Below are 12850 nucleotides of genomic sequence, written 5' to 3'. Positions count from 1 at the left end.
AAGGAAGGACATCCCCCTGGATTGTGCAGCTGCGCAACTGTACGAATTCAAAAAGTTTTAATGAAAAAGTGAGACAAGAATGCAAACAGTTTTTTCACGAGCAGCAGCAGCAGACCTGTCATTCTCATTTGAGACCGTTCAGTATTTCATCCTAACCAGACATGACATCTGCTGGTTTAGCGGCCTGGCCCACTTTTAACCAAACAGAGGGAATATCTGGTGAAAGCGTTCAGGTTTTCACTGGAAAGCAGGCCTACAGATGTGCGGCGCTCTGTGGTGTAATGTCCTGATGATTCATCTGAAAGTTGTAACATAAAATCAGAGAAGAACTTTTGACTCATCGTGTTTCTTCCCTACTTCCTGTTAATGTTTACTGTAGTTACAAGAAGAAGAAGAAGAAAAAGCATTTAAATAAACTGGCATTCCTTGAAACAGACATTTGATAACCAACCAAAGCCCACGTGGACAGATTTGCCAAGTGTCTTTAATAAGGTCTTATTTAGTGGGCTAACCACCTAACCAAAATCTGAATTTAACACATATCAAGCGCTTCCAAGCTTAAAATGATTCTGTGGTTAACTCAACCGCTTGCAGATATTTTTTTTTCCTCTACATAAAAAAAGAACGAAAACATATTATAAAAGAAGTGCTATAAAATATTTACACAATGCATCCTTGAAGTGTCGCAGTTACAGGAACATCACAACTACTTAGTGGGGGAAAAAGTCACCTGCGATGTCATCACTCCTTTTTCTGCACACATCCATCCCCCTGCACTGCAGTATGCATGGTTTCAAACTTCAAATCCTCTCGGAAAACAAGCAAACGGGAGAAGATGGTGGTCAGGTGTCTGATGAAGCATGAGGAGTACCGAGATACGCCAGTGGGAGGCGCTTTAGCCGTGTTGTATTCAAGCCGCCTGCGTACAGGACGGAGAAGCTCTCTCCTCAACGTGAGAAAAGTTTTCTCTCTCTTTTCTTTTTTGACAGGCTCTTCTTTTAAAACTATGCAAAACTGTGACCACAGTTGCTTAAGTTGGAGACTCGTTATTTAACGCATGCGCATGGTAGAGGAAATCTGGGGCATTTCATGGTGATGTGTGTGAAGCAGAAGATGATCGGCATTTTTCCATAACTGTAAGCAACACCTCAGTGGTAAATAAATGCATCCTACAGACACGCATATACCAATAGACGGATTTCACAAGGCCTCCACTCTTAAAAAAAATAAATGAAATATTTTATTGAGAAATTGTCTTTTATGAATTTTGAATCTGTTTCCAAAGTGACGCAGAAAAGCTGTTAATATTATTTAAAGAAGAACATAAGGCCGCTTTTACAAATTATTTAAGCACCAAACGGCCAAACATTGTTTATCCAATTAATAAAAGTCCGCGCAGCTGTTGACGGATGGGCTCAGGGTCAAAGTGCTGTTTCTCAGATTTCAGTTCATTTGCACGAAGACAGGCAGACGCCTCGACACACTGCGAGTCAATATCGCTGATAACAAAGGACACAATCCTTATGTGACAACGCCTTGAAGTTGGATCCCGGTGAACTCACGCAAGCAGCAGCAGCAGCAGCAGCAATGCAAAGTGCAGCTCAGTACTGTAAGGAAAAGGGGAGCATTAGCGCTGGTACTCCTTGTCATTTAGCTGCTCAGCTTTATCACAGGGGACCTGCTGCAAATAGCGGCGAGGTGGGGGGAAAATAGCTGGATGCAAACGATCTGCTTTCCTCTTGTTGGGTATTAAACACTTTATAGAAAATTAAACCTTTCAGAGGTAGCAGTAAAAGACCCGGGTGCATCTGTCTTTTTCTCGGCTATAATAAGGCATTGGTATCCAAACAATTCTGGGATAATGCATTTAAATACAAGTCCTATTATTTTTTATTGTTATTTTGCATTTTCTCATTCCCTGCTTCGCATCTTTGGCTACCAGATGTGTCTCCACACTGAAGAATTATTTCTCCTCCCCAGAGTCAAATAAATGCAATCAATATGAGTATTGCTCTCAGGCCTTGAAATATTACATTAATGTTCCATGTGGTGACATTTTAGCTGGAATTTTCAAATACATCATGAAGGCTCAAATTAATATTTATCAGCAAGAGGCTTTTATGCTTTGCAAAACAGTATTAGCGTGAAGTCCAATAATCTTGTCCTCTAAGCAGGAAAATGGTGTCTGTATCTAGGCTTGGTCAGACGGGTTTTGGGATTTGATAAGTCAAAGGGAAGTGTCAACTAAACATTTAAGATGATTCCTCCCCCTGAAATTTTTTTTATTAAGCAAACATCTGGATTTCTGCTCTTGAATTAAAGCACCAATGCTGAGGCTCACTCCTGCTTTTATATTTCATATATTTATTGCCCTTCTTGTCATGTGTGAAGGTGGTGAAAGTCAGATTCATTTGACTCAAATAGGGGGGGTTGGTGGATTCGCCATTGATATTATTATTTATTCAGGCATGTTAAACAATTTGTCCTTCCAGTATTTGCTGATCAGAGCAGAAAAGCCTAAGAAAATTCAGAAAACATTGATTTCTCTATATGAACCTGATAAAAGGAGGAGACACAAAAATAAAACAAGCATGCCTTATATGATTTTTTTCTTAACTATATGTTTGCATCTTTAAGCTTTCTGCAGTCCATCCTGTCAATCTAGCAAATTGTTATGCATCTGTGACCATAGGGAATACCGTTCTATCGTTTATAGATCTTTTTTAAATTATTCTTGTCATTGAGCCCCAAATTTATGCCACCATTGATCCGGCAAGCAAAATATGAAACGAATTGGTGTTGCTATTTGATGACCTGCAGGTCAAGGAGATTTTAACATTGGTATTATTGAGCGTGGCATCTGCCGTTTTTCACCTGGGCCGCTGCCCTCTTCACTATCCCTGCTCTCTACTGCCAAAATGAAAACAAACACCTTTTTTCACTACGAGGGCTCCAGATCTGTCGCCCGCAAGGTGACAGTTGCAGGTGTAAATCTGCAAAGTGTGCGCAATAAGAATCTTTGTTTATTTTAAACCGGCCTGCACAATTTAATGCGTGTGTGTGTGTGTCTGTGTGGTGGGGCATTTTCATTCATTCAGTCTTTAAATCAGTTATTTTAAAGAGGACTTATTTTAATGTTTTTAAAGCTGTCTAAAAGTTATAAATCTGCAGGGAAAAATAAATGTAGTTGTCTCATTTAGTCATTTTTTGGGCTGATGGAAGTCTGCTGGATCAAATCTGATCAAGCAGTCCAAGACTGAATGCTCACATGTGCGCTTCTAGACCTGCACAGTATTGTCACTGCACATCTTCTTTTCATTATATATACATGGGATTGTTGCCAGTCTATCCGTAGAGGCATTAACATGATAAAGTCCATGTTAACAGTGGATCCTGCTGTATCCTTCAGCAGCGCAAGTCTATTTTCAGTCAGATAGCCAGACTGTGGCAGAGCGTCACCACTCTGCCTCGGAGCTCCGAGCAGAATGAGCCAGGTGTTGTGGTAACAGACTTCCCCTGTGGCCCACTGATGAAGAACATCTGGAGTGCTTCTGTTCCGCCACTTCTTTCCTGTCCCCAATATGACCAGGCGATGTAGCTAACAGTGCGATGCATGTCGACACATGGCTCCAAGGTCCCTAGATAGGATAGGAGATGCTCCGATATTCATACCTGACAGGGCTGCCCCATTGACACGCTGTGCACTCTTTCCATATGTGTGGCTGGTGTTGGGTGCAAGGGTGCTGAGCACAGTGAGGGAGTTTACAACTTTACTGGTAGCTGCTCTTTTTTAGGGTTTAAAGGGGAGCGACAGCAGTGAAAGGAGGGGAGGAGGAATAAAGGAGGTGTCCGATAGAGCAAACCGACATCTTCTCGAGTGGAAACTGACGCGAGCCGTCTTAAAGTAAAAAAATAAAGTAAAAAAGTGAAAATAGGCCCTACATTGCATTAGCTGCGAATGAGCAGTGGCCTCCGCTGATCTGACTAAAAACAAGTGGTGAGATGATGAAGAGAAAAAATAAAATTCTGTAGCAGTCACATTTTCTTTCTCCACCTATAATTAAACTGCAGCAAATACTAGTGTAGCATCACTTGCTGCACTTTTAAAACATTTCAGCCGTATCCATTATGACAGCCAACATTTACAACATGATTAACAGCTGAAAATAAAAGCCTAACTCAAACAAAGTAATCCAGTATTACAACTTTTCTTTTACAATACTGCCGGCCCCATCTGAGTACGTGGATCTTAAATCAGCGGGAGACGTCCACTGCAGTTTGCTGCCAGGTGAAATGTGGAAGCAAATTCAGCTGGACACCTGCAGTATGAGCGGTGGGAAACCTCAAATATGGAATTGGTTGCTTTTTGAACTGCTCCCTCAAACGGGGGCTTCAAAGAAATGACTCATGTTGTAACCAATTATTTATTCCCAGGAAAATGAGATGTTTTTTGAAAGTATTTATGAATTGTTTTTAACAGGGATTAATCAGCTTTAGATGTCTCGTCTCACATTTATTTACCTGAACAATGAATGCCGGATTGTTTTTGTCCTTCTGCCCTCCAGACAGCCGAGAGCCATAAAAGAGTTAAATCTGCTGGAACCCTGCCCTGCTGGCCAATTGAATGGCAAGCACAGTGATCCAAAACACCCTCTACAGAAATAAAACAATATATAGAAATGTGCAATACTGGGATTTAATTTTCCTACCACCATCCATTTATATAATACATGAAATGAACCTCAAATTAATTTGCACCGAGCCTCTAAAGTAACAATGTAATCTCAGTGTTATAGCACAGTTGCAAATGGATTTCTGTCTCTTGTAATTTTATAAGAAGCACTCTAGGGGTCACCTTAAAAGATGTCGCTATTTTTTAAAAGCCAAAACTATCCCTCGGCCTGTCAGCAAAGGGAATCTCTGCAATGCAATCTGTTTTGAGCCATCGATTTGTCTGGTATTGCTCCTTGTCACATGGTTTGCCTGTTAGGTTTGCTGGTATTGGCAGAGATGACTAATATTATACCCAGATGTCTATAATAAAGTGTGGAGTATCTGCTTACTTGTGCGCAATCTGGTCCTTACAGCTTCCTGACCAGTGCAGAATGACTTGAACCCTGCTAAATGTTAAAGGGAACGACATTGCATTACATGGCATGGCAAGAGTGACGGAGAGAGGGCTCAGCAGAATATGATGACACTTCTATTAGTGTCTTTCTGCTGAAGAACCTGAAACCTGCTATACTGCGTTATATTTCATTTGTGGGTTTCGTTAGATGTATATATTTTAGTTAAAAAGATATTAAGCTTAAGGTCAAATCTAGGTTAAATCTGATTAATAAGCTGCATGGCTCGAGTTATTTCTAAATAAGAAAACAGGCACTGAGAGGTAATAAAATGCATATATTTCCCCATTTCTAAAAGCCACTTATCAGACACTTGTCTGGTAGCACCTGTCACACTATCAGTCACTTCAAAGCTCTCCCCTACAGCCACAATGTGTCCCCTCTTATGCTTAAAATCCGCTCAGCATTACCAGAACTTTTCTTACGTCACTTGAGCCCACCCAGATATCTCCCCCCGGGCTGTAACTCAGTACCTAAATTTAGGCAATATATTAAGATGCTCCCCTCTGGACCCCGATTGTGACTTCTGCCTTTTTTAGGGAGCAAAGTATTTAACAGAGGCCGTCCCAGTGTGGTGCTTGGTTTTTAAATTACCACAAAGGCTGGGTGAAGGTCACTCAGAATAAACAGTGTGACATGATTTAAAGAGCGTGTTCACGACAGTCGCAGTCGAGAGCAGAGCGCTACCAGAAAACGCGGTCGAGCCACCCAGTTTTACGGTACACGCTGACGTTCATTGAAAGAAATTACACGTCACACACCCAAACTGTCCTGCTGATGACACATCTAAATGTGCCTCGTCGTGGAGATGAGAAGACTTGCTCCTTGAAAGCCCTGCTCGTTCTCTGATCACCTTTTTTTAATGGCTTGTTTATTTCCTCATTTGGGAGTTTTGGAGGTTTTTCCAAGTTGCCGGCTCGTTCCTAAACAAGCATTTCCGCTGACCCATGTCCTCACTCTTTGTGTGTCAGCGTTTTCTCTGAAGGAGGAATTTAGGGCTGTGAAAGTTTATAAATAAGCCTTCTATCAAGTTCCACAACAGGTGTGACCCCTGTGTCCTAAAACTGAACACTTTCAGTGGGTGCTGTTTCGTAAGGGACGAGGGGAGGGCATGCTCACTTATCATATAGAAACCACACACCAGAGTGTGATAAGCTTCTTTTTTTTCTTTAAAGTTTCCCTTTCTCAACGCTCTCTCTTAATTCTGACAAAGTGTTAAGTGAGACCGGTTTTGTGTACACACAATAGCGCCTGTAGTGAAGACAGACGCGTCAAGTTGTGCTCCTGCCAGAGGAGTTTGAGGTATTCAGTGAAGCTTTCAAGGATAAACACCATATCAGGTGATATACTGTACCCAGCAGCAGTCAGCATGACACACTGAGAAGAACGCAGCTCGTCCCCGTGGTCTTTCAACAAATGTAGGAGGAGGAGGAGGACTGCAGAGCTTGTGAAGTAATTGTGAAGGACTTTTCAACACGTAGACTCAGAGCTAAGAAAGCACCTGTATGCTCCCTCCTCTCCTACAGCTTCTGCTCGAGGTGTAAAGACGCAAAGAAAGATAAACAAAGGCTACTGAAGAGGACCTACCAGTGTGGTGCTTGTAACATGACAATCCTAGTGCCACACTCTAGATCAGGGATGTCAAACTCGTCTTACATCATGGGCCACATACGGCTCGCTTTCACCTTACGCGTGGCGGTACAGTGAAACTTCTGGTTTCTGGTACTTCTAGTAGTTCATCATAACATCTAAAGTTTTCATTAATTCACAGAAAATCAATGTTTTTTTTATTTTTTTTTATTAAAGTGTGGCCTCTGTACGTGTTAACCTGGATTAATCCGTCATCACAATTAACGCGATTAAAATTTTTAACGCAATTAACCCATCTGGAGCTCAGAATGATTCAAGATCCCTGAAATGTCTTTGTCAATGCATTTCGGGCTGTTTTTCCAAAGTTTGTCCATTCTGTGCTCCAGATAGGTTAAATGCATTAAAAATTTTAATCGCATTAATCGTGGGGACGCATTAACGTTGACAGCCCTAACAAAAACATGTAATTTCTACTGTAGAGAGCAGACCTTTTCTATCATTTGTTTATCTAATACTTTATCATTTTGGTGTAATATTAATCCCAATTGTGTGTGCGGTGGTGGTTGTGGTGGGGGGTTCAATATGAAAAGCTGTAAAACTTATGAAATACAGTTAAAAGTTCAAAATTTATGCACTACGTCACATTTTCCAAAGCTGTCCAGTGGGCCGGATTGGAGTATTTGCCAGGCCACTTCTGGCCCCTGGGCCGTATCTTTCACAGCACAGGTGTGGCTGTTTGAAATATTCGGATTTGTTACTCAATCCATTGTTGTTCTTCTGTTGTGCTTTGAATCAAATATAAGCAGTGAAGTTGAAAAAGTGATTCTGGAAGGTGCTTTTAGATCCTGAGGGAATAATTACGGTCAATCATAAAACTTTATCACAGTGTGAGACAAACAATGTCACCGAGCCTGAGCTGATTGCTCAAATTCAGTCTAAACAAAGATGCTTGGCCATGCATGACTGATGTGCTTTAATGTCCTATTAAAACCCCTTAAGGTTTTGATTTAAATTTTCCTATCATGAGTTTACATTTCTCATTCCAGCTTAGTGTACAAAAAGGAATGGCAGGTTGGGGGGGGGGACTTTTGTGCCTCGGAAAGACAACTGTCCTGATCTTAACAGGTGAAAAATAGTGAAAAATATCTAAAATGAAGCTCTTTTTTAAGAAACTGTTTGCTGATATTAACAAAGGCCTCGGGATAATTTCCGACAGGGGTGATAGGGCTGTTAACACACCATTTTATTTACCACAACATCACTGGTAAGACCAGTCGAGAAATAGGAGCCGAAGGGTAATGGTGGGTAAAATGCCCTCCTCCATGTTACTCCCATGTCCTTAAATGTCCCTCCCTGTCCCCTGTCAGCTGAGAGTGGTCTCAGAATTAGGGGCAGGTGAGCCAAGAATGAGAGCCGGCCAGATTACTTTACATTATTTCAATCAATTATTCAAATGTCCCCGCTGCCTTCATGATGGCTTGACGAGGCATGCCAAATAATGATCCCTGCCCCCGACGCCCGCAAGTTAGGACGCATGATCCGCTAAATGGTAGCTCACTTACGGATACTCAGCTGAGCATGAAAAATTCACGCGCACAAGTTCACAACAACAACAAAACACTAATTTCAGCCCTGTTGATTGGACCCAACTGTGGAAAGATGACAGGTAAACCTGTGTGGGGTCAGCACCGGTGGGTCTCTGTCACCATAGTCACAGATAAGCAGCTGGAGCCAGAGGCACAGGAAGGAGGGAAGAAGAAGTATAGCCAAACCAGTGCAAGAGGAACAGGTTACCCTTTGTCCCACACTGTGACTTTAAAGAGTGTCAAAAGCTAATAAATTTTTTAGAATTAGGTGTGTGTTGAGGGCAGGCCCTCTCTATCGGGCGTCTGCTCTGTTTACTCTCCCAGGGAAACAGGTGCAGCCACATGAAGGAGAATTTCATTTCAAAAATAGCATTTAGCATTTTCTTCCTCCTGGAGGCCTTCTCTGAGACAAATTCTCGTGTAATCATACACCGTGGTTGCTGAAAACTTCTGAAGTTGATCCGCTGAGACATATGGTGTCTTGGGAAGAGGAGGAGCAGCGGGGGCTCGAGGGATGAAAACAGGATTTAAATTTGGTTGGGTCTGTCATTATTTGCAAGGGGCACGTTTCGGTTTTAAAAGTAATAGTTTATACTGAAAGTCAGTACAAGTAAAGTCCTTTCAGGTATGAAAACACAGTGAGCCAATCAAATAATCCAAATATCCAAACATCGAGCAACCAGTCATTATCTGTATTTCTAAATTACTGATTCGTAACATCTTTGATAGTTTCGTGGAACAGATTTAGGGGGAGGGCTTGTTTATTTTCGAGGACTGCGCCGTCTCTTGAACACCCAGGTCCACCTCCCATTGCATCTTACTTTTTGAGGGGTTTTTTTTTCCATTCACGTCATCGAATGCTGCCTGCAACATAATGAGAGATGTGGCAATTAATTTTCTTTTAATCAAGGTCGAAATGAAGTAAATTGGTGCAGCTTGGCAAGCCCTCATTTTCTATTTTTGCAGTGATGCAAAACAAATACGATAAAATTATGGCCCTCCTCACCTTCTGTAATTAGAAAGCATGAATGATCACAGGCAGATGATATGTACTATACGGTACCTCCGACTATCCCTCTCCCCCCAGAGATCAGATTTCAGCTCTTTTGAAACAGATGACCATGTTTTCCTCCCCTCGCCTGCCTCATTTGTCTGTTCTTTTTTCCCTCTGCCGGAGTTACAGACAGAGGGAGCAGCTCAACATGACATTGACTGCAATGTTGTTGTAATGCCTCTCAAATCTTATTAAAAACGCAGCTGTGAAAGACCTTGCTGACTCTACACATTTCCATTAACTGTGCTGTTTCAGTGTCCCTCCAAACTGATTAGGAATTTATTAGAATTAGATTTTACCTGGCCCATCCTATCATCACCATATGGTGCACTGACCAGCATTGTTTTTAGCGTAGACATGTGGACACAGCTTCTGTAATTATTTTTTAAGGAAACAGCTGTTTCCCTAGTCATCATTGCACTCTGTGAACTTTGAACACGGACCTAAATGTCGTCTCTTGCTGCAGAATTCTAGTTTGTTTTGAGAAAAGTTGAGATTGTTGTGATAGTGCAGTTCTATGGAGGACCCACACCTTAATTTCCTGTTGGAAGTGATTGAGGAAGTAGCCACCTACCCGTTATTGTTTGCTACCTAAACATGTAAATAGCGCAGATGAAGATATTATATTGCGTCCGCAAGAGAAAAAACACACGAGCCGCTCACAGAGGCATTTCAAAAAAATTCCCATAAAAACCACAAAGCTATAGGAAAGAATCGCACGTTTGCTTCAGTGCCGCTGTCTTTGAGGTCGTGCTTATCCCTAAAGTTTGACAGAAAGAGTAATTTACTGGCTCAGGCATTTCAGCTCTTGCCCTCTGCTGCTCATGTGCTGTGTACATCTGTCGCGCCAACTGTGTCTCTGCGTGGCCTCAAACACTAGGTGTACACAGTGTTGAAATGTACTGGAAAAATATATACAAAGGCTTGATCGAGCATTAGCTCTAAGTCAGCACAGTGAGGTGGGTATGGCGACAGCTGTCCAATCTTCCCCTCACCCCTCCTCCCTCACCAGCCACCATCACTTTTCAGAAAAGGCTCCCTGTTTACCATACATAGGCAGCTGCCACCACCGTTAACTTCCATAAGACAGCCACCTGCTACAGGACATTTGTACATGTCTTTATTTAATTAAGGCGAATGCCAGTTCATTGGGCCCCTCATGCAATGTGACTGAAAATAAGTCGACCTTGATCAGGCTTCTGCCGGTGGACAGTTTGGAAGCTTGTGGAGGGCACGCGTCTTCGTCATTGATCAAAGTTTTGCAGCAGAAAAAGGTGTCACCCAACTATTGCTGCAAAGTGCATTTGACTCATTAAGCATAAACTAATCTGGCAACTGTTTGTGTAACGCTGTGCAACAGTTTTTATGCAATGCAGTGCTGTTGCACTAAAAAAAAAAAGAAGCTATTCACACCCATGGTTTAACTACGTTCTTGTGGTCCAATGTAATATCACTCACTGCCAGCGTGAAACTTGATGAATGTAAAACGTATGACGAGCTCTTGACCAACTCCACTCTGCCCTTTTCTCTTTGTGGCAAAACAGCCAAACAGCTACAATGGAAATCTGCAGAAAATGCTACATTTGAACAGAAATGGAAAATTTCAAGGGTTTATTAGGTGAATAGGGAGAATATGAGCAAATCTGCGACTTTTACAAATGCTGTGTTATTGTGCCAGATTTGCTTTATTCTCTCCTGCTGTGTATTTGTGTTTTCATAGTACAATTGGGAAACTCTGGGGGGTATACTGTCTGAAAATCACTGCCAGCCTTTCAAAAGAGGAGAAAATATGCTATAGACAGTCAGATAATAACCCTCACGTACATTTTTATCAAGACAGGATGTGTTTTACAGCAGTATTTATATCCTATTAATAAAAAACAAAAAAATAAACAAACTGCATGTTTGTTTTTTGCCCTTTTTGAAAGTGTAGAAATAGAAAAGTGAGATGTGGAAGGGCGATTTGTTTCTTTGCACTTACAGTCTCATACTGAAATTGATGCAGGCCTTTGAAATGGACTGTAGTTATTTCCCAGAACAGAGTACTGAGCTCATGTTTTATGCACTTAAACTGTTTAGATCCATCACACATGACACGATACTATCAGGGAGGCATCTGATGGTCCCAAATTGATTCTGTAGCACGACAATGTCTCCAGACATACAGTGAGAATAATTAAGATCCCAAGCTCTTCAGAACAACAAGGAGTCCTACAACAGAATATGCCCCCCACAGAGCACTGATCTCAACATCATCAGTCTGGGATTACATGAAGAGACAGAGGCAATCAAGACGGACTAAACCCACGAAACTGTGAAAATTCTCCAAGGTGCCAAACACCGTGTGCAAGTCTACTTAGGAGACATTTTTTTCTGTGTACTGCAGTTTTTATGAAGTAACTTGTATGTGTTTTCTAACCTTGGAGTGCCACATGATCAGCTTTTAATGCCGTATAATTAATAGTACCAATGGCAAAGGAGTCAGCAGGGCAGAGGTGGGGTGGGTACGCCCTTGAGAGTGGGCCTTATGAATAAACGGCCGGCGATAAATGGACTGGATCATTACTGAATCAAGTGATCTGCAGAATTATCGATTGATTTTCTGGTCTTTCTTACTTCTTTATTATTCTGTATCACAGTATTGCAACATCAGGAGGAACCCACTGATGGATGGGGTGCCCGGGCCTCTGCAGTGACCGTGGGGGGAGTTGTTTAAGAGTGCTGTGTATATATAACCCATACCAGAGCACTGGGCATAAAACATAAAATAAACTGTGTTGCTGAGATTCTTTACTAAATTTAGAGCATATGTGTTTTTGAGTGAGTCTTCATTCCGAGGCTTTCAGTAATGAGGAACTTGGGGTAAGGCATAGAAGCCATTATTAGTCTAAAATCCTATATGCACATTATATAACAACTAAAGAGTGACATACCATATAAGGTTAGTCTGCACGACACTGTCTATCAAATTAATTAAAAAATGAAGAAAGAACTTGTTCAAACTAAACACTCCCAGATGTTCGGGTTGTTACTTTCTTTAAAGTATCTGATTAGTAAAATTATTCAGCCTAACCTCAATTTTTGGGGCGGCAGTTCACATGTTGCTCAAAATTTTAAGCATGACAGTTCTCTGAAATGAGAACGAGAGTAAATCAATTGAACAAGGCCCTTAATGTATTGGTGATACACCCTGCAGTAGGTCGCGAGCTTTAAACCCTACAAAAGGTAGAGATTAAAGCGCTACCTTGTTAGTTGACTTTGCTATCGATCGTCTCAATTCTTTATTATGTACAAGAGGACACATCACAAAACTGCTAATTGGCAATAATCTGTTTGTCAATAGATCACAAGACTGCAGAATTTAGATAAGGAAAGTTCAAGTTTAAAATACATTATAACAGCCCCACTATTCCTGTGGGCTTTGTTCCTGGAAAACCTTCAAGGAGTCTCATGCTCAGAATATTTTACAGTAAATTATTGATGTATGTGTGGTG

At 41.4% G+C, this 12850-nt stretch overlaps 1 protein-coding gene across 1 annotated transcript in view; it reads left to right on the top strand.

Moving 5' to 3' along the window:
- Positions 1 to 12045, top strand: part of ciroz (ciliated left-right organizer protein containing ZP-N domains) — a 41096-nt gene extending 29051 nt beyond the window's left edge. Inside the window, exon 13 of the mRNA XM_026153747.1 lies at positions 11996 to 12045. The gene's annotated coding sequence lies outside the window, so the exon portion shown is untranslated. The remainder of the gene's footprint in view (positions 1 to 11995) is intronic.
- Positions 12046 to 12850: the final 805 nt, after the last annotated feature.

This window comes from Astatotilapia calliptera, chromosome 20, assembly GCF_900246225.1.
Source record: "Astatotilapia calliptera chromosome 20, fAstCal1.2, whole genome shotgun sequence".
NCBI classification, from domain to species: domain Eukaryota; kingdom Metazoa; phylum Chordata; class Actinopteri; order Cichliformes; family Cichlidae; genus Astatotilapia; species Astatotilapia calliptera.
Note: the sequence above shows the minus strand (reverse complement) of the source record. Positions and strands in the feature narration are given on the sequence as shown.